The 23,278-nt window shown below is 42.3% G+C and overlaps 1 protein-coding gene across 1 annotated transcript in view; it reads right to left on the bottom strand.

Moving 5' to 3' along the window:
- The window catches only part of LOC128696166 (transient receptor potential channel pyrexia-like), a 48,656-nt gene extending 25,683 nt beyond the window's left edge, over window positions 1-22,973 (bottom strand). Inside the window, exon 1 of the mRNA XM_070097059.1 lies at window positions 22,566-22,973. The gene's annotated coding sequence lies outside the window, so the exon portion shown is untranslated. The remainder of the gene's footprint in view (window positions 1-22,565) is intronic.
- Window positions 22,974-23,278: the final 305 nt, after the last annotated feature.

The raw sequence follows: 23,278 nt of genomic DNA, 5'->3' as shown, positions 1-23,278 counted from the left end.
GACCAGGTAAGGCTACGAAGGGATCCGGACAAGCTACAATCCTGGTCCAACAGATGGCTCCTGGAGTTTAACCCCACCAAGACCGCGGACGGAGTACAGCCTAGGGGTTACAGACTGCTAACCTCACTCAAGGAAAAGGCTCTTGGGGTGAGCATTATACCGAGCACGTCTCTTGAGATGCACATCAACCAAGTAACTGCTGCAGCATGTTGGAGCCTGGCAAACCTAAGAATAACATTTCGACATCTAAGTAAGGAAATATTCACGACACTATACACTGTGTACGCCAGGCCTATAATGGAGTACGCAGCACAAGTATGGAACCCACATCTGGTCAAGCACGTCAAGAAATGAGAGTGAAAAGATTTGCAGCAAGAATAGTCCTGGAGGTAAGGGCTATATCCTATGAAGAGAAGTTAAGGGAACTCAACCTGACGACACTGGAGGACAGGAAGGGTAGGGGACACATGATAACGACGTATAAAATACTGAGAGGAATTAAGAGGGTGAACAGAGCCAGAATGTTTCAGAGATGGGATACGACTGGAAGCTGAAAACTCAGATGAGTCATAGGGATGTTAGGATGTATTTCTTCAGCTTTAGAGTTGTCAGAGCCCCTCAAGGAAGGTTCCTTGATGTTGGTGAGGGGCTCTTGATTTAGGGAATTGGATCTGTGCTCCAGTTCCCCAAATTAAGCCTGAATGCCTTCCACATCCCCCCCCCAGGCGCTGTATAATCCTCCGGGTTTAGCGCTTCCCCCTTGATTGTAATAATAATAATAATAGAGTTGTCAGAAAATGGAACAATCTGGAAAGTGATGTAGTGGAGCCAAGATCTATACAAAGCTTTAAGAAATCAATATATTCAGTTAAAGAGAGAAATAAAAAGGGAATAAGAAAGCAAAAAGAGATTATGAGGTTGAAGTTGCAAGAGAATCGAAGACTAACCCAAAAGGATTCTTTCAGGTATACAGAAGTAAGATCAGGGACAAGATAGGCCTACTCAAAAGTCACTCGGGTCAGCTCACTGACAGTGATAAGGAAATGTGTAGACTTTTTAACACTTCCTCTCAGTTTTTATGCAGGAAGATACTAGCGATATTCCAGAAATAATGAATTATGTAGAACAGGACGATAATAAACTAAGCATGATAAGGGTCACAAGTGACATGGCCTTTAGACAAATAGATAAATTAAAACCTAACAAATCCCCAGGCCCTGATGAACTGTATGCAAGGGTTCTAAAGGAATGTAAAGAGGAGCTTAGCAAACCTTTGGCTCATCTTTTCAACATATCACTACGAACTGGCATAGTGCCAGATAAGTGGAAAATGGCAAATGTGATACCTATTTTCAAAGCATGTGACAGGTCCTTAGCTTCGAACTATAGACCAATAAGCCTAACCTCCATAGTAGGAAAATTTATGGAATCAATAATTGCCGAGGCAGTTCGTAGCCACCTTGAAAAGCATAAATTGATCAACGAATCTCAACATGGTTTTACAAAGGGTCGTTCCTGCCTTACGAATTTATTAACCTTTTTCCACTAAGGTATTTGAGGAGGTAGATCATGGTAATGAATATGATATTGTGTATATGGACTTCAGTAAGGTTTTTGACAGGGTCCCACATAAGAGACTACTGAAGAAAATTAAGGCATACGAAATATGAGGAGAAATTTTTTTTCCTGGGTAGAAGCATGGTTGACAAATAGGCAGCAGAGAGTTTGCATAAATGGGGAGAAATCAGAGTGGGGGCACGTCACAAGCGGTGTTCCACAGGGGTCAGTGTTGGGTCCCTTGTTGTTCACGACCTACATTAACGACATAGATGAGGGACTAAATACCGACATAAGCAAGTTTGCCGATGACACCAAAACAGGCCGACGAATTCATTCTCACGAGGACGTCAGAGCACTCCAGCAAGATTTGAATAGACTGATGCAGTGGTCGTAGAATTGGCAGATGCAGTTTAATATAGACAAGTGCAAAGTTCTAAACATTGGAAAGGAAAATAACCATGCCATATGTAAACTAGATAATGTAGATCTTAATATTACTGACTGCGAAAAGGATTTAGGAGTTCTGGTTAGCAGTAATCTAAAACCAAGACAACAGTGTATTAGTGTTCGCAATAAAGCGAATAGAATCTTTGGCTTTATATCAAGAAGCACAAATAATATGAGTCCTCAGGTTGTTCTTTAACTCTATATATCTTTGGTTAGGCCTCATCTATATTATGCTGCACAGTTTTGGTCACCGTATTACAGAATGGATATAAATGCTCTGGAAAACGTACAGAGGAGGATGACAAAGTTGATCGCATGTATCAGAAATCTTCCCTATGAGGATAGACTGAGAGCCCTGAATCTGCACTCTCTAGAAAGTCGTAGAATTTGGAGGGATATGATCGAGGTGTATAAATGGAAAACGGGAATATATAAAAGGGATGTAAATAGCGTACTAAAAATACCTAGCCAAGACAGGACTCGCAGTAATGGTTTCAAGCTGGAAAAATTCAGATTCAGGAAGGATATAGGAAAGCACTGATTTGGTAATAGAGTTGTGGATGAGTGGAACAAACTCCCGAGTACAGTTGTAGGGGCTAAACCGTTGTGTAGTTTTAAAAACAGGTTAAATAAATACATGAGTGGGTGCGGGTAGGTGTGAGTTGAACCTGACTAGCTTGTGCTACTAGGTCAGATGCCGTGTTCTTTCCTTAAGTGAATGTGACCTGACTTAACTAGGTTAGGGCATTGGTTTAAGACGGTAGGAGACTTGGACCTGCCTCGCATTGGCCAGTAGGCCTGCTGCAATGTTCCTTCTTATGTTCTGTTCTTAAGAGATACGATAAAGCTCTTGGAGCAAGGAGTGGACCTGGTAGCGACCAACGAAGAGGGGGGGCCAGGAGCTATGAATCGACCCCCACAACCACCTATAGGTTAGCACACACACACATAGATACACTCGAGAGATGCTTTCTGACGAAGTGTCGATATGGGTGCATGTGAAAATGAGGTTCCCCTGGACTCTGCAGTCTTTTGACTACCACCCACAGGATGGGTATGTGGTGCATAATACACATATTAAACTAACTAACCAGGAATCAGTATTAAGACCGGTAATATTTCTTGTATACTTTAATGACATGACAGAGGGGACAGAGTCAGAGGTGTCCCTGATTGCAGATTACATAAAGCTAATGAGGAGAATACAAGCAGACGAGAACCATGGAAGGCTACAAATGAATCTGGACAGGCCTGGTCTGACAAATGGTTTCTGGAGTTTAGCCCCACTGAATGCAAAGGGCTGAGCATGGGCAAAGAAAACAAACAGGTAGATTTCTTTACCCGACTATTCCTTCACCAATATATACACTAAGTTCAGTGTAATAAGAGGGTTAAAAACAGCAGTTATTACCGGGATACATCAGTAGGTAGTAAGTTGGTAGACAGCAACCACCCAGGGAAGTACTACCGTCCTGCCAGATGACTGTGAAACAGAAACCTGTAACTGTTTTACATGATGGTAGGATTGCTGGTGTCTTTTTCTGTCTCATAAACACGCTAGATAACAGGGATATCTTGCTACTCCTACTTACAGTTTGGTCACACTTCACAGACACGCACATGCATATATATATATACATCTAGGTTTTTTCTCCTTTTTCTAAATAGCTCTTGTTCTTCTTTATTTCTTTTATTGTCCATGGGGAAGTGGAAAAGAATCTTTCCTCCGTAAGCCATACGTGTCGTATGAGGCGACTAAAATGCTGGGAGCAATGGGCTAGTAACCCCTTCTCCTGTAGACATTTACTAAAAAAGAGAAGAAGAAAAACTTTATAAAACTGGGATGCTTAAATGTGCGTGGATGTAGTGCGGATGACAAGAAACAGATGATTGCTGATGTTATGAATGAAAAGAAGTTGGATGTCCTGGCCCTAAGCCAAACAAAGCTGAAGGGAGTAGGGGAGTTTCGGTGGGGAGAAATAAATGGGATTAAATCTGGGGTATCTGAGAGAGTTAGAGCTAAGGAAGGGGTAGCAATAATGTTGAAGGATCAGTTATGGAAGGAGAAAAGAGAATATGAATGTGTAAATTCAAGGATTATGTGGATAAAGTAAAGCGAAAAGTGGGTCATAATAAGCGTGTATGCACCTGGAGAAGAGAGGAATGTAGAGGAGAGAGAGAGATTTTGGGAGATGTTAAGTGAATGTATAGGAACCTTTGAACCAAGTGAGAGAGTAATTGTGGTAGGGGACCTGAATGCTAAAGTAGGAGAAACTTTTAGAGAGGGTGTGGTAGGTAAGTTTGGGGTGTCAGGTGTAAATGATAATGGGAGCCCTTTGATTGAACTTTGTATAGAAAGGGGTTTAGTTATAGAAAAAGAGGATAAATAAGAATACAAGATATGATGTAGGGCGAAATGACAGTAGTTTGTTGGATTATATATTGGTAGATAAAAGACTGTTGAGTAGACTTCAGGATGTACATGTTTATAGAGGGGCCACAGATATATCAGATCACTTTTTAGTTGTAACTACACTGAGAGTAAAAGGTAGATGGGATACAAGGAGAATAGAAGCATCAGGTAAGAGAGAGGTGAAGGTTTATAAACTAAAAGAGGAGGCAGTTAGGGTAAGATATAAACAGCTATTGGAGGATAGATGGGCTAATGAGAGCATAAGAAATGGGGTCGAAGAGGTATGGGGTAGGTTTAAAAATGTAGTGTTAGAGTGTTCAGCAGAAGTTTGTGGTTACAGGAAAGTGGGTGCAGGAGGGAAGAGGAATGATTGGTGGAATGATGAGAAGTTTTTACAAAGTAGAAGTGATGCAAGGAGGGAAGAGTATATGGAGAAAAGAAGAGAGGTTAAGAGAGTGGTGAAGCAATGTAAAAAGAGAGCAAATGAGAGAGTGGGTGAGATGTTATCAAAAAATTTTGTTGAAAATAAGAAAAAGTTTTGGAGTGAGATTAACAAGTTAAGGAAGCCTAGAGAACAAATGGATTTGTCAGTTAAAAATAGGAGAGGAGAGTTATTAAATGGAGAGTTAGAGGTATTAGGAAGATGGAGGGAATATTTTGAGGAATTGTTGAATGTTGATGAAGATAGGGAAGCTGTGATTTCGTGTATAGGGCAAGGAGGAATAACATCTTGTAGGAGTGAGGAAGAGCCAGTTGTGAGTGTGGGGGAAGTTTGTGAGGCAGTAGGTAAAATGAAAGGGGGTAAAGCAGCTGGGATTGATGGGATAAAGATAGAAATGTTAAAAGCAGGTGGGGATATAGTTTTGGAGTGGTTGGTGCTATTATTTAATAAATGTATGGAAGAGGGTAAGGTACCTAGGGATTGGCAGAGAGCATGCATAGTTCCTTTGTATAAAGGCAAAGGGGACAAAAGAGAGTGCAAAAAATTATAGGGGTAAAGTGGTAAAGTGTATGGTACAGTTATTATTGAAAGAATTAAGAGTAAGACGGAGAATAGGATAGCAGATGAACAAGGAGGCTTTAGGAAAGGTAGGGGGTGTGTGGACCAGGTGTTGACAGTGAAACATATAAGTGAACAGTATTTAGATAATGCTAAAGAGATTTTTGTGGCATTTATGAATTTGGAAAAGGCGTATGACAGGGTGGATAGGGGGGCAATGTGGCAGATGTTGCAGATGTATGGTACAGGAGGTAGGTTACTGAAAGCAGTGAAAAGTTTTTACGAGGATAGTGAGGCTCAAGTTAGAGTATGTAGGAAAGTGGGAGATTATTTCCAAGTAAAAGTAGGCCTTAGACAAGGATGTGTGATGTCACCGTGGTTGTTCAATATATTTATAGATGGGGTTGTAAGAGAAGTAAATGCGAGGGTCTTGGCAAGAGGTGTGGAGTTAAAAGATAAAGAATCACACATAAAGTGGGAGTTGCCACAGTTGCTCTTTGCTGATGACACTGTGCTCTTGGGTGGTTCTGAAGAGGAGTTGCAGAGGTTGGTGGATGAATTTGGTAGGGTATGTAAAAGAAGAAAATTGAAAGTGAATACAGGAAAGAGTAAGGTTATTACCTGGAGTTTACCTGGAGAGAGTTCCGGGGGTCAACGCCCCCGCGGCCCGGTCTGAGACCAGGCCTCCTGGTGGATCAGAGCCTGATCAACCAGGCTGTTGCTGCTGGCTGCACGCAAACCAACATACGAGCCACAGCCCGGCTGATCCGGAACTGACTTTAGGTGCTTGTCCAGTGCCAGCTTGAAGACTGCCAGGGGTCTGTTGGTAATCCCCCTTATGTGTGCTGGGAGGCAGTTGAACAGTCTCGGGCCCCTGACACTTATTGTATGGTCTCTTAACGTGCTAGTGACACCCCTGCTTTTCATTGGGGGGATGGTGCATCGTCTGCCAAGTCTTTTGCTTTCGTAGTGGGTGATTTTCGTGTGCAAGTTCGGTACTAGTCCCTCTAGGATTTTCCAGGTGTATATAATCATGTATCTCTCCCTCCTGCGTTCCAGGGAATACAGGTTTAGGAACCTCAAGCGCTCCCAATAATTGAGGTGTTTTATCTCCGTTATCCGCGCCGTGAAAGTTCTCTGTACATTTTCTAGGTCGGCAATTTCACCTGCCTTGAAAGGTGCTGTTAGTGTGCAGCAATATTCCAGCCTAGATAGAACAAGTGACCTGAAGAGTGTCATCATGGGCTTGGCCTCCCTAGTTTTGAAGGTTCTCATTATCCATCCTGTCATTTTTCTAGCAGATGCGATTGATACAATGTTATGGTCCTTGAAGGTGAGATCCTCCGACATGATCACTCCCAGGTCTTTGACGTTGGTGTTTCGCTCTATTTTGTGGCCAGAATTTGTTTTGTACTCTGATGAAGATTTAATTTCCTCATGTTTACCATATCTGAGTAATTGAAATTTCTCATCGTTGAACTTCATATTGTTTTCTGCAGCCCACTGAAAGATTTGGTTGATGTCTGCCTGGAGCTTTGCAGTGTCTGCAATGGAAGACACTGTCATGCAGATTCGGGTGTCATCTGCAAAGGAAGACACGGTGCTGTGGCTGACATCCTTGTCTATGTCGGATATAAGGATGAGGAACAAGATGGGAGCGAGTACTGTGCCTTGTGGAACAGAGCTTTTCACCGTAGCTGCCTCGGACTTTACTCTGTTGACGACTACTCTCTGTGTTCTGTTAGTGAGGAAATTATAGATCCATCGACCGACTTTTCCTGTTATTCCTTTAGCACGCATTTTGTGCGCTATTACGCCATGGTCACACTTGTCGAAGGCTTTTGCAAAGTCTGTATATATTACATCTGCATTCTTTTTGTCTTCTAGTGCATTTAGGACCTTGTCGTAGTGGTCCAATAGTTGAGACAGACAGGAGCGACCTGTTCTAAACCCATGTTGCCCTGGGTTGTGTAACTGATGGGTTTCTAGATGCGTGGTGATCTTGCTTCTTAGGACCCTTTCAAAGATTTTTATGATATGGGATGTTAGTGCTATTGGTCTGTAGTTCTTTGCTGTTGCTTTACTGCCCCCTTTGTGGAGTGGGGCTATGTCTGTTGTTTTTAGTAACTGTGGGACGACCCCCGTGTCCATGCTCCCTCTCCATAGGATGGAAAAGGCTCGTGATAGGGGCTTCTTGCAGTTCTTGATGAACACAGAGTTCCATGAGTCTGGCCCTGGGGCAGAGTGCATGGGCATGTCATTTATCGCCTGTTCGAAGTCATTTGGCGTCAGGATAACATCGGATAGGCTTGTGTTAATCAAATTTTGTGGCTCTCTCATAAAAAATTCATTTTGATCTTCGACTCTCAGTCTGGTTAGCGGCTTGCTAAAAACTGAGTCATATTGGGACTTGAGTAGCTCACTCATTTCCTTGTTGTCATCTGTGTAGGACCCATCTTGTTTAAGTAGGGGCCCAATACTGGACGTTGTTCTCGATTTTGATTTGGCATAGGAGAAGAAATACTTTGGGTTTCTTTCGATTTCATTTATGGCTTTTAGTTCTTCCCGCGATTCCTGACTCCTAAAGGATTCTTTTAGCTTAAGTTCGATGCTTGCTATTTCTCTGACCAGTGTCTCCCTACGCATTTCAGATATATTGACCTCTTTTAGCCGCTCTGTTATTCTTTTCCGTCGCCTGTAAAGGGAGCGCCTGTCTCTTTCTGTTTTACATCTACTCCTCCTTTTTCTTAGAGGAATAAGCCTTGTGCATACATCGAGTGCTACCGAGTTAATCTGTTCTAGGCATAAGTTGGGGTCTGTGTTGCTTAGTATATCTTCCCAGCTTATATCGGTTAGGACTTGGTTTACTTGGTCCCACTTTATGTTTTTGTTATTGAAGTTGAATTTGGTGAATGCTCCCTCGTGACTAATCTCCTTATGTCGGTCTGGGGCTCCGCGCATACATGACTGAACCTCAATTATGTTGTGATCTGAGTATATTGTTTTTGATATGGTGATATTTCTTATCAGATCATCATTGTTAGTGAAGATGAGGTCTAGTGTATTCTCCAGTCTAGTAGGCTCTATTATTTGCTGGTTTAAATTGAATTTTGTGCAGAGATTTAAAAGCTCACGTGAGTGTGAGTTTTCATCAGAGCTGCCTCCTGGTGTTATTACTGCAACAATATTATTTGCTATATTCCTCCATTTTAGGTGCCTTAAGTTGAAATCCCCCAGGAGCAAGATATTGGGTGCAGGAGCTGGGAGATTTTCCAGACAGTGGTCAATTTTTAACAGCTGTTCCTGGAATTGCTGGGATGTTGCATCCGGAGGCTTGTAGACTATCACAATGACTAGGTTTTGGTTCTCGACCTTTACTGCTAAAACTTCCACTACATCATTTGAGGCATTTAGCAGTTCTGTGCAAACAAGTGACTCTGCAATGTACAGGCCAACCCCCCCCTTTTGCCTGTTCACTCTGTCACATCTGTATAGGTTGTAACCTGGGATCCATATTTCGTTGTCCAAGTGATCCTTTATGTGGGTCTCAGTGAAAGCCGCGAACATTGCCTTTGCCTCTGCAAGCAGTCCACGGATGAAAGGTATTTTGTTGTTTGTTGCTGGCTTTAGACCCTGTATATTTGCAAAGAAGAATGTTATCGGACTGGTGGTATTGTTGGTACTGGGGGGGGATTTTTTTTCCGGCATTAGTATCTGTATCTGAGGATAACAAAAAGATTAGGTGATGAAAGATTGGATATCAGATTGGAGGGAGAGAGTATGGAGGAGGTGAATGTATTCAGATATTTGGGAGTGGATGTGTCAGCAGATGGGTCTATGAAAGATGAGGTGAATCATAGAATTGATGAGGGGAAAAGGGTGAGCGGTGCACTTAAGAGTCTGTGGAGATAAAGAACTGTGTCCTTGGAAGCAAAAAGGGGAATATATGTGAGTATAGTTTTACCAATGCTCCAGGTATGGGTGTGAAGCATGGGTGATGAATGTTGCAGCGAGGAGAAGGCTGGAGGCAGTGGAGATGTCAAGTCTGAGGGCAATGTGTGGTGTGAATATAATGCAGAGAATTCGTAGTTTGGAAGTTAGGAGGAGGTGCGGGATTACCAAAACTGTTGTCCAGACGGCTGAGGAAGGGTTGTTGAGGTGGTTCGGATATATAGAGAGAATGGAGCGAAACAGAATGACTTCAAGAGTGTATCAGACTGTAGTGGAAGGAAGGCGGGGTAGAGGTCGGCCTAGGAAAGGTTGGAGGGAGGGGGTAAAAGAGGTTTTGTGTGCGAGGGGCTTGGACTTCCAGCGGGCATGCGTGAGCGTGTTTGATAGGAGTGCTGTTGGAGTGTGAGCAAAGTAACATTTATGAAGGGATTCAGGGAAACTGGCAGGCTGGACTTGAGTCCTGGAGATGGGAAGTACAGTGCCTGCACTCTGAAGGAGGGGTGTTAATGTTGCAGTTTAAAAACTGTAGTGTAAAGCACCCTTCTGGCAAGACAGTGATGGAGTGAATGATGGTGAAAGTTTTTCTTTTTCGGGCCTCCCTGCCTTGGTGGGAATCGGCCAGTGTGTTAATAAATAATAAAATAACCTCAGGGATATGTTTAAAAGACAATATTCAAAATAAAGTTGCTAGTAATGGCAAATCAATTGATCAACAAACAAAGAGAAATAGTAGAGGGCAACGAGTGACTAGCTCCCTTAAGGTTTACTATACAAATAGTAGGAGTCTAAGAAATAAGATAGATGAGCTAAGATTATTTGCAAGTGTAGGTAATACAGATATTATTGGTATAACAGAGATCTGGTTCAACCTGAAAGATAGAGAAATGCCTTCTGAATGCAACATATAGGGTTATAAACTATTCCACACTGATAGGGTCAACAGGAAGGGTGGTGGAGTGGCGATGTATGTCAGAGATAATTTAAATTGTTGTCTTAGATATGATATAAGATTAGAAACATCGAACACAGAATCTGTTTGGCTACAGTTTCTCGAGGGACGTGACAAATTAATTTTGGGTGTGATTTATAAGCCTCCAAACCTTGATAGGCAGGACAGTAAGCTGTTATGGGACGAAATTCATAAGGCATCTAGATATGAAAATGTTGTGATAATGGGAGATTTTAACTTCAGACAAATTGATTGGAACGATATGACAGGAAATCTTGAGTCTAGTGACTTTCTTGATACGGTTCAGGGTTGCTTTTTAAAACAGGTTGTGACAGAACCAACAAGAGGAAACAGTCTGCTTGACTTGGTTCTTGCCAACAAAGATTCACTAATTAATAATCTTGAGGTTAATGATGAGCTTAGGGAAAGTGATCACAAATCACTTAGTTTCAATATATCATGAAATTACCCAGATAACTGCAATCGAATCTCTGTCCCAGATTTTCACTTGGCAGACTTCATGGGACTGAAAAATTACCTGGGTGGGCTAAATTGGGATGTCCTGACTATGGGTCAGGTAGGTGATCTTGGTTGCCAATATGACGTTTTTCAGAGCATAGTTCTAGCTGCCCAGACAACTTTTGTTCCTAGTAGGGAAATTAGATCTAACAAAAATGATTCCAAATGGATGAACAATAGATTAAAACATCTCAATGGCCAAAAGAGAGGCATATATAGGCGTATCAAAAGAGGGGATGGGCAGTTAAGAAATCAATATATTCAATTAAAGAGAGAAATAAAGAAAGGAATAAGAAAAACAAAAAGGGATTATGAGGCTAAGGTCGCAAGGGATTCAAAGACTAACCCAAAAGGGTTCTTTCAGGTATACAGAAGTAAGATTAGGGACAAGATTGGCCCACTTAAGAGTAACTCTGGTCAGATCACTGACATTGATAAGGATATGTGTGAAATTCTAAATACCTACTTCCTTTCAGTTTTCACCCAGGAAAATACTAGCGATATTACTGAAATAATAGATTACGTAGAACAGGATGATAAACTATATACGATTACGGTAACTAGTGACATGGTCCTCAGACAAATAGAGAAACTAAAACCTAACAAATCCCCAGGCCCTGATGAACTGTTTGCAAGGGTGTTAAAGGAATGTAAAGAGGAACTTAGCATACCTTTGGCTAGTCTTTTTAACATATCACTACAAACTGGCATAGTGCCTGATAAGTGGAAAATGGCAAATGCAATACCTATTTACAAGGCAGATGACAGGTCCTTGGCTTCGAACTATAAACCAATAAGCCTTACCTCCATAGTGAGAAAATTTATGGAATCAATAATTGCCGAAGCAATTCGTAGCCATTTTGATAAGCACAGATTGATTAATGAATCTCAACACGGTTTTACAAAGGGGCGTTCCTGTCTTACGAATTTACTAACTTTTTTTCACTAAGGTGCTTGAGGAGGTAGATCATGATAATGAATATGATATTGTGTATATGGACTTCAGTAAGGCTTTCGATAGAGTTCCACACCAGAGGCTATTGAGGAAACTTAAGGCACATGGAATAGGAGAAATTTTTTCCTGGGTAGAGGCATGACTGGCAAATAGGCAGCAGAGAGTTTGCATAAATGGGGAGAAATCAGTGTGGGGGCACGTCACAAGCGGTGTTCCTCAGGGGTCAGTGTTGGGCCCGTTGTTGTTCACAGTTTACATAAACGACATATATGAGGGAATAAATAGCGACATAAGCAAATTTGCTGATGACACCAAAATAGGCCGTCCAATTCATTCTAATGAGGACACCAGAGCACTCCAGGATGATTTGAATAGACTGATGCAATGGTCGGAGAATTGGCAGATGCAGTTTAATATTGACAAATGCAAAGTTCTAAATGTTGGACAGTTAAATAAACATGCCACATATAAACTAAATAATGTAGATCTTAATACTACTGATTGCGAAAAGGATTTAGGAGTTCTGGTTAGCAGTAATCTAAAACCAAGACAACAGTGCATTGGTGTTCGCAATAAAGCTAACAGAATTCTTGGCTTCATATCTAGAAGTATAAATAATAGAAATCCTCAGGTTGTTCTTCAACTCTATATATCCTTGGTTAGGCCTCATTTAGATTATGCTGCTCAGTTCTGGTCACCGTATTACAGAATGGATATAAATGCTCTGGAAAACGTACAGAGGAGGACGACAAAGATGATCCCATGTATCAGAAATCTTCCATATGAGGATAGACTGAGGGCCCTGAATCTGCACTCTCTCGAAAGGCGTAGAATTATGATCGAGGTGTATAAATGGAAAACAAGAATAAATAAAGGGGATGTAAATAGCATGCTTAAAATTTCCAGCCAAGACAGGACTCGCAGCAATGGTTTCAAGTTGGAAAAATTCATATTCAGGAAGGATATAGGAAAGCACTGGTTTGGTAATAAGAGTTGTGGATGAGTGGAACAAACTTCCGAGTACAGTTATTGAGGCTAAAACGTTGTGTAGTTTTAAAAATAGGTTAGATAAATACATGAGTGGGTGTGGGTGGGTGTGAGTTTGACCTGACTAGCTTGTGCTGCTGGGTCTGGTTCCGTGCTCCATCCTTGAGTGGAGGTGACCAGACTGGGTGGGTCATTGGGCTAATCCGGGGGGGGGGTCATTGGGCTATTCTGGGGGGTCATGGAACTGCTCTGCATGGGTCAATAGGCCTGTTGCAGTGTTCCTTCTTTCTTATGTTCTTATGCAAATGGTACAAACGACAGCCACTAAAAGCAACAAGTGGGGTTAGAACCCATGGCGAGTGAGTCATAAAACTGACCCAGTATGTAAGCCACTTGGTCAGTTGGTTAAAATAAGATTCATCCAAGTATTGTAGCCAGCTGGCCCAGGGACATATACACTGACCTGGAGTTTTACGACTCACTCGCCGTGGGTTCTAACCTCTCCCATATAGTGGTTTGTTTGCAACCGTTTTATTACGATTTCGTAATTCTTATTGGAAGAATGCTCCCCAGCAAGCTGCACTGAAGACGTCACCTTGGCTGAAGTGGCGAGGTTCCATGTGATTGGCGGATAGAACTAAAAATAGGCACAGCAGTGGGGCCCCAGAACTGCTACACTCTGAAGTGCCAGTTCATTGGAGGAGAGGACATGCCAGATGGTTGTGTGACGAACATGGAATAAAATGTAATATACTCGGCGCACGCCACAGGCAACAATATACAAAATACTGAGAGGAATTGACAGCATGAATAAAAACAGATTGTTTAAGAGATGGGAACAGGAACAGGAGGGCATAGCTGGAAGCTGAAGACTCAGATGAGTCATGGGGATGTTAGAAAGTATTTCTTCAGCCATAAAGTAGGCTGGAAGTGGAACAATCTGGAGAGTGAAGTTGTAGAGGCAGGCTCCATACATAGCTTTAAGAAGAGGTACGAGGGATATGCCAACAAGTTCTGGATGAAATACACACAACCTTGAAAGGAGACAGACACGAGTCACTAAACAACAGTGCATGAGTATTCGCAATAAAGTGAACAGAATCCTTGGCTTCATATCAAGAAGCATAAATAATAGGAGTCCTCAGGTTGTTCTTCAACTCTTTATATCTTTGGTTAGGCCTCATTTAGATTATGCTGTACAGTTCTGGTCACCATATTACAGAATGGATATAAATGCTCTGCAAAATGTACAAAGGAGGATGGCAGAATTGGTCCCCCAAATATCAGAAATCTTCCCTATGAGGATAGACTGAGGGCCCTGAATCTGCACTCTCTAGAAAGGCGTAGAATCAGGGGGGATATAACTGAGGTGTATACGTGAAAAACAGGAATTAATAAATGGAATGTAAATAGCATGCTGAAAATATCTAGCCGAGACAGGACTCGCAGCGATGGTTTTAAGCTGGAAAAATTCAGATTCAAGAAGGATATAGGAAAGCACTGGTTTAGTAAAAGAGTTATAGATGAGTGGAACAAACTCCCGAGTACCATCATAGAAGCTAAAACATTATGTAGTTTTAAAAATAGGTTAGATGAATACATGGGTGGGTGTGAGTTGGACCTGACTAGCTTGTGCTAATAGGTCTGATGCCGTGCTCCTTGCTTAAGTGGATGTGACCTGACCTGGCTAGGTTGGGTCAGTGGCTTCAGCCGTTAGGTGGCTTGGACCTGCCTCGCATGAGCCAGTAGGCCTGCTGCGTGTTCCTTCTTATGTTCTTATGTGTATGAGCTGAGTGCACTAGCGATCGTGCTTCTGGACACCGTGGTAGCCCGCTATTCCAGCCAAGGTGGCATCACTTCAGGCAGACTTCCAGACACTGGTCGTGACCACTTCTGCTTTGAGTGTCTCTGGTATCATTATGTTCTCATATTCTCTTAATATTAACATTGTACATAAAATATATATTGGTGAAGGAATACATTGGTAAAGAACTCTACCCCTGAAAGTTAAGACACATGTGCAACATCTGGATATCTTTATTGTAGACGTTTCGCCATCCAGTGGCTTTATCAATACAGATTCTAGGACATAATAGGAAGACAGTAGAACTATATACAAAAGATGAGGTAATCAGTCCCTCAGCCTTGGAGTTAGTGTTCACAGCATCGTGGTGGAGGAGAATCTGGAGCAAAGGCAAGAAGACTGGCGGTTATATAAGCGTCAGTGGATTGGGACGGGCAGCAGACGAGGGCATAGTCACTGGTAGGCGGGATTCCCCAGTGGAAGTAGGTCCTTCCCAAAGAGATGGGTTAGTTGCAGCAGCCGTGAAGAACATAAGAACATAAGAACGAAGGAACACTGCAGAAGGCCTACTGGCCCATGCGAGGCAGGTCCAGGTCTCCTACCAGCTTAAGCCAATGCACCCAAACTAGTCAGGTCAGGTCACCTTGACTTAAGGGAGGAACACGGCAACCGACCTGGTAGCACAAGCTATCAGGTCCAACTCACACCCACCCACATCCACTCATGTATTTATCCAACCTATTTTTAAAGTTACACAACGTTCTGGCCTCTATAACTGTACTTGGGAGTTTGTTCCACTCATCCACAACTCTATTACCAAACCAGTACTTTCCTATATCCTTCCTGAATCTGAATTTTTCCAACTTAAAACCATTGCTGCGAGTCCTGTCTAGGCTAGATATTTTCAGCACACTATTTACATCCCCTTTATTTATTCCTGTCTTCCATTTATACACCTCAATCATATCCCCCCTAATTCTACGTCTTTCTAGAGAGTGCAGATTCAGGGCCCTTAGTCTATCCTCATAGGGAAGGTTTCTGATACATGGGATCAACTTTGTCATCCTCCTTTGTACATTTTCCAGAGCATTTATATCCATTCTGTAATACGGTGACCAAAACTGTGCAGCATAATCTAAATGAGGCCTAACCAAGGATGTATAGAGTTGAAGAACAACCTGAGGACTCCTATTATTTATGCTTCTTGATATGAAGCCAAGGATTCTATTAGCTTTATTGCGAACACTTATGCACTGTTGTCTTGGTTTCAGATTACTGCTAACCAGAACTCCTAAATCATGTATTTATCCAACCTATTTTTAAAGCTACACAACGTTCTGGCCTCTATAACTGTACTCGGGAGTTTGTTCCACTCATCCACAACTCTATTACCAAACCAGTACTTTCCTATATCCTTCCTGAATCTGAATGTTTCCAACTTAAAAACATTGCTGCGAGTCCTGTCTAGGCTAGATATTTTCAGCACACTATTTACATCCCCTTTATTTATTCCTGTCTTCCATTTATACACCTCAATCATATCCCCCCCTAATTCTACGTCTTCCTAGAGAGTGCAGATTCAGGGCCCTTAGTCTATCCTCATAGGGAAGGTTTCTGATACATGGGATCAACTTTGTCATCCTCCTTTGTACATTTTCCAGAGAATTTATATCCATTCTGTAATACGGTGACCAAAACTGTGCAGCATAATCTAAATGAGGCCTAACCAAGGATGTATAGAGTTGAAGAACAACCTGAGGACTCCTATTATTTATGCTTCTTGATATGAAGCCAAGGATTCTATTAGCTTTATTGCGAACACTTATGCACTGTTGTCTTGGTTTTAGATTACTGCTAACCAGAACTCCTAAATCTTTTTCGCAATCCGTAATATTAAGATCTACATTATTTAGTTTATATGTGGCATGGTTATTGTCCTGTCCAACATTTAGAACTTTGCATTTGTCTATATTAAACTGCATCTGCCACTTCTCCGACCACTGCATAAGTCTATTCAAATCTTCCTGGAGTGCTCGAATGTCCTCGTCAGAATGAATTCGACGGCCTATTTTGGTGTCATCGGCAAACTTGCCGATGTCGCTCTTTATGCCCTCATCTATGTCGTTTATGTAGATTGTGAACAGCAGGGGGCCCAACACTGACCCCTGTGGAACACCGCTCGTGACTCTTCCCCACTCTGATTTCTCCCCATTTATGCAAACTCTCTGCTGCCTATTTGTCAACCATGCCTCTATCCAGGAAAAAATTTCTCCTCCTATTCCATGTGCCTTAATTTTCCTCAATAGTCTCTGATGTGGGACCCTGTCAAAAGCCTTACTGAAGTCCATATACACAATATCATATTCATTACCATGATCTACCTCCTCAAATACCTTAGTGAAAAAAGTTAATAAATTCGTAAGGCAGGAACGCCCCTTTGTAAAACCATGCTGAGATTCGTTGATTAATTTATGCTTTTCAAGGTGGCTACGAACTGCCTCGGCAATTATTGATTCCATAAATTTTCCCACAATGGAGGTTAGGCTTATTGGTCTATAGTTCGAAGCTAAGGACCTGTCACCTGTTTTGAAAATAGGTATCACATTTGCCATTTTCCACTTATCTGGCACCATGCCAGTTTGTAGTGATATGATGAAGATTGAGACACTATTGCAGCATATGGGAATCTTTATTCAGGAAACGTTTCGCCACACAGTGGCTTCATCAGTCTAATACAAAGAGGAAGGCGTAAGGAGAGGAGGAGAATGAGGTAATCAGTCCCTCAGCCTGGAGTCGATGTGTTCAGTCCATGAATCTTGTAGAATGTACAGCATAGGGCCGTAGACGTGGCTTATATACTGTAGTGTCTCAATCTTCAACTTGTCGGTTTTTCAAACCATTCATCACAATTGTAGTGATATGTTGAAAAGATTAGCCAAAGGTGTGCTAAGCTCCTCTTTACATTCCTTTAGAACCCTCGTATACAGTTCATCAGGGCCTGGGGATTTGTTAGGTTTTAATTTATCTATTTGCCTAAGGACCATGTCACTTGTGACCCTAATCGTGCACAGTTTATTATCGTCCTGTTCTACATAATTTATCATTACTGGAATATCGCTGGTATCCTCATGTGTAAAAACTGAGAGGAAGTATGTGTTAAAAATTCTACATATTTCCTTATCACTGTCAGTGAGCTGACCCGAGGAACTTTTGAGTGGGCCTATCTTGTCCCTGATCTTACTTCTGTATACCTGAAAGAATCCTTTTGGGTTAGTCTTCGATTCTCTTGCAACTTTAACCTCATAATCTCTTTTTGCTTTTCTAATTCCCTTTTTTATTTCTCTCTTTAACTGAATATATCGATTTCTTAATTGCCCCTCTCCTCTTTTGATTTGCCTATATATGCCTCTCTTTTGACCAATCAGATATTTTAATCTATTGTTCATCCATTTAGGATCATTTTTGTTTGATCTGATTTCCCTATTTGGAACATAATTTGACTGAGCAGCTAGAACTATGCCCTGGAAAGCATCATATCGGCAATCATCACCACCTACCTGACCCTTAGTCAGGTCATTCCAGTTCAGCCCACCTAAGTAATTTTTCAGTCCTATGAAATCAGCCAAGCGAAAGTCAGGGACGGAGACTTGATTGCCATTATTAGGGGAATTCCATGATATATTAAAACTGAGAGATTTGTGATCACTTTCCCCAAGCTCATCATTAACCTCAAGATTATTAATTAGTGTTTCCCTACTGGCAAGAACCAAGTCAAGGAGGTTATTTCCTCTAGTTGGCTCTGTCACAAACTGTTTTAAAAAACAATCCTGGATCGTATCAAGAAAGTCACCTGACTCTAAATTTCCTGTCAAATTGCTCCAGTCAATCTGTCTATAGTTGAAATCTCCCATTAGCACAACATTTTCGTATGTAGATGCCTTACGAATTTCGTCCCATAGAAGTTTACTGCACTCCCTTTCAAGATTTGGGGCCCTGTAAATCACACCCAAAATTAGTTTTTCTCGACCCTCGAGAAGCTGTAACCAGACAGATTCAGTGGCTGACGCTTCTACTTTTATATCTTGTCTAACACAACAATTTAAATTGTCTCTGACATACATCGCTACTCCACCACCCTTCCTGTTGACCCTGTCAGTGTGGAATAATTTATAGCCTTGTATGTGACATTCAGAGGGCATCTCTCTATCTTTCAGATTGAGCCAGGTCTCTGTTATAGCAATAATATCTATGTTTCCTGCAATTGCAATTAATCTTAGCTCATCTATCTTATTTATTACACTCCTGCTATTAGTATAGTAAACCTTAAGGGAGCTAGTCCCTTGCTGTCCTCTGCTGTCCCCCTTTGTTTGCTGACCTGATCTATTGTCTTTATTTATAACTTCATGCTGAATGCCTTTTATACATTTACTGATTCCAACCCTAGTGTTGCAACCTGCTTGTTTCCCACACACACCCATACCTCTATCTTCTATCAGTTTAAAATCATAGGCATTTCACCAATGGCCTTCTCAATTGAGTTTGCAAGTGCTACCACCCCAGCCCCAGAGAGATGTACCCCATCCCTTGCATACATATCATGTTTGCCATAAAAGTTGTTCCAGTTGTCAATGAATTGGATTGCAAGTTTCTTGCAGTATCTGTCTAGCCAGCAATTTACACCAATTGCCCTAGACAACCATTCATTTCCTACTCCCCTTCTAGGCAAGATGCTACATATGATTGGGACCCCTCCCTTAGACTTAATGAAATCTATAGCTGACCTGTACTTACCTAACAGCTCTTCTCTCCTACCCTTCCCAATATCATTTCCACCAGCACTGAGACAAATAATGGGCTTGTTCCCATTACCTGACATGATATTATCCAGCCTGTTAACTATGTCCCCAACACCAGCTCCAGGGAAGCACACTCTATCTCTCATCTTCTTATTCCTATTACAAAAAGCACGGTCAATATATCTTAACTGAGAGTCACCAACCACAAGAATGCGCTTACCTCTGTTAGCAGGGGCAGTAGTACCCTTACCTTCACTGGCCACTGAAGTACATTCATCCTGAAGAACAGTTTAATATGTTTATTATGCACCCCATACCCATCAGAGAAGAGATTTCCTACCTTCAGATCTTCACTCTTAACTTTCCTTATTCTGATTCTCCTCCCATTACTGGTTACCACTCGCCACTTGTAGCAGGTGCTGGACTGCACCTCACTGCTGGTAGCCGTTGCTACCTCCCCACCTACAGCCTCCTCACAGCGAGAGACAGACTGCACCTCACTGCTAGAAGCCTACCAGTGACTATGCCCTCGTCTGCTGCACGTCCCTATCCACTGACGCTTATATAACCTCCAGTCTTCTTGCCTTTGCTCCAGATTCTCCTCCACCACGATGCTGTGAACACTAACTCCAAGGCTGAGGGACTGATTACCTCATCTTTTGTATATAGTTCTACTGTCTTCCTATTATGGCCTAGAATCTGTATTGATAAAGCCACTGGATGGCGAAACGTCTACAATAAAGATATCCAGATGTTGCACATGTGTCTTAACTTTCATATTGTCGGTATTTTATACCTTTCTTGCACAACTCTACCCCTGCTTGTTTTCCTTGTCCTTGTTCTGTCCTGCTGAGTGCTTTGTTTGTTGGCTTAGTTACCACCAGGTGCTACTAACCTTCAGACTACCACCTGTGTTTGTTATAAATACCACCCCCACCACCACCACTACCACTGCTTCCTCACCATCACCATTTCCCCTCCACCCCCATCACTGCCACATCCCCATTACCACCACCACTACCACCACCACCACACCCACCACCACTACACCACCACCACTGCTTCCTCACCATCACTATTTCCCCTCCACCTCCACCACTGCCACATCCCCACTACCACTACCACCACTACTTCCTCACCATCACCATTTCACCTCCACCCCCACTACCCCCACCACTACTTCATAACTCTCACCATCACCACCCACCAACAGTACCACCACCCGCACCACTACCACCCAACTACCACTACCACCCCACTACCATTACCACCCCACTACCACTACCACCATAACTACTACTACCACCACTACCACTACCACTATAAACTAAATAATGTAGATCTTAATGCTACTGACTGCAAAAAGGATTTAGGATTCTTTTCAGCAATAATCTAAAACCAAAACAAGGCAGATCATGATAATGAATATGATATTGTGTATATGGACTTCAGTAAAGCTTTCGATAGAGTTCCACACCAGAGGCTATTGAGGAAACTTAAGGCACACGGAGTAGGACGAGAAATTTTTTCCTGGGTAGAGGCATGGCTGACAAATAGGCAGTAGAGAGTTTGCATAAATGGGGAGAAATCAGAATGGGGGCACGTCACAAGCGGTGTTCCTCAGGGGTCAGTGTTGGGCCCCTTGTTAACAATTTACATAAACGACATAGATAAGGGAATAAATAGCGACATAACCAAATTTGCTGATGACACCAAAATAGGCCGTCCAATTCATTTTAATGAGGACACTAGAGCACTCCAGGATGATTTGAATAGACTGATGCAGTGGTCGGAGAAGTGGCAGATGCAGTTTAATATTAACAAATGCAAAGTTCTAAATGTTGGACAGTTAAATAACCATGCCACATAAACTAAATAATGTAGATCTTAATACTACCGATTGCGAAAAGGATTTGGGAGTTCTGGTTAGCAGTAATCTAAAACCAAGACAACAGTGCATTAGTGTTCGCAATAAAGCTAACAGAATTCTTGGCTTCATATCTAGAAGTATAAATAATAGAAATCCTCAGGTTGTTCTTCAACTCTATATATCCTTGGTTAGGCCTCATTTAGACTATGCTGCTCAGTTCTGGTCACCGTATTACAGAATGGATATAAAGCTCTGGAAAACGTACAGAGGATGACAAAGATGATCCCATGTATCAGAAATCTTCCATATGAAAGGCATAGAATTAGGGGGGATATGATCGAGGTGTATAAATGGAAAACAAGAATAAATAAAGGGGATGTAAATAGCGTGCTGAAAATTTCCACCCAAGACAGGACTCGCAGCATTGGTTTCAAGTTGGAAAAATTCATATTCAGGAAGAATATAGGAAAGCACTGGTTTGGTAATAGAGTTGTGGATGAGTGGAACAAACTCCCGAGTACCGTCATAGACGCTAAGACGTGTTGTTTTAAAAATAGGTTAGATAAATACATGTACTTGAATGGGTGTGGGTGGGTGTGAGTTGGACCTGACTAGCTTGTGCTACTAGGTTTTGTTCCTTCCTTAAGTGGAAGTGACCTGACTAGGTGGATCGTTGGGTTAATCCGGGGGGGACATGGACCTGCTTCGCATGGGTCAGTAGGCCTGTTGCAGTGCTCCTTCTTTCTTATGTTCTTATCACTACTACTACCACCACCCCTAACACTACTGCTACTACCACCACTACTACCACCACCATTACCACTACTGCTGCTGTCACTACCACCAGCCCTACCGCTACTGCTACTACCACCACCCCTTCCACTACTGCTACTACCACCACTCCTACCATTACTACCACGATTCTTACCACTACTGCTACTATACACAAATAACCCGCACATAAAAGAGAGAAGCTTACGACGACGTTTCGGTCCGACTTGGACCATTGACAAAGTCACACTAACAGAGGTGGAGCAGGACGGCTATATATAGGCAGGAAGAGGTGGAGGTGGTAGTAGTAGTAGTAGTACAAGTAGTACTGCTACTACCACCGCTATTAGCACTACCACTACTACTACCACCACTGTTACCACTACCACTCTTACTACTACTACCACCACCACTCCTACTACTACCACTACTGCTACAATCACTACTACCACCACCCCTACCACTACTGTTACTACCACTACTACTACTACCACCACCTCTACCATTACTACTACCACTATCACCATATTACATAACGTTTACCTTGTGTATTGAGGTCCTAGTGTATACAACTTGTGTATTATTCTTCAGTTGTATTCTGCTGAATGAAGAACTAAACCCGTGTGGATCATTCAGCACATGGAGTTATGAAGGCTTAATCCTCCGTGCACTAATTGATGCCCGCTCTCTCACCGATCAAACTGTTGTGGAAGGCTGTGGCTGCACCAGAGTACTGTGGTAACTGGTGCAGTACTGAGGCTGGAGTCTCAACACGTGGTACAACACATGTTGTGTACCACGTGTAACACCTGCCTTCCTTCCAACCCTCACCCTGACCTCGACTTGGGCTTCAACTTCCTCCCTCCCAACACTCTCCAGTTATGTTCCGGTCACATATAAATTGCAGGAAGTACTTTAAGATGAGCATTATTATGTGACACAGTGTTGTGTGTATGTTATGTGATGACGGATGATAGGCGGCCTGAGTTATGAGTGGGAGGCAGTGTGAGAGGCAGCGTGGGAGGCAGCGTGGGAGGCAGCGTCAGCTGCTGCCCAGCTATTCACCAGGATGTTGAGAGGTGGCCAGGGTATTAATACCCACTCTGGAGCTCACATCCCGTCAATGGAGGGGCATTCATGATGATCAAGAGCTCTTAATGCGGGGAATTGGAGCTACCCTTCCCTTCCATACAACAAAACCTAATTGCCTGCCTTTTCCCAGGCTCTGTAGAGTTCCCAATGTAAATAAAATTAAT

Source organism: Cherax quadricarinatus, chromosome 56, assembly GCF_038502225.1.
Source record: "Cherax quadricarinatus isolate ZL_2023a chromosome 56, ASM3850222v1, whole genome shotgun sequence".
Lineage (NCBI taxonomy): Eukaryota > Metazoa > Arthropoda > Malacostraca > Decapoda > Parastacidae > Cherax > Cherax quadricarinatus.
The sequence above is the reverse complement of the archived record's forward strand: the minus strand, read 5'-3'. Positions and strand labels throughout refer to the sequence as shown.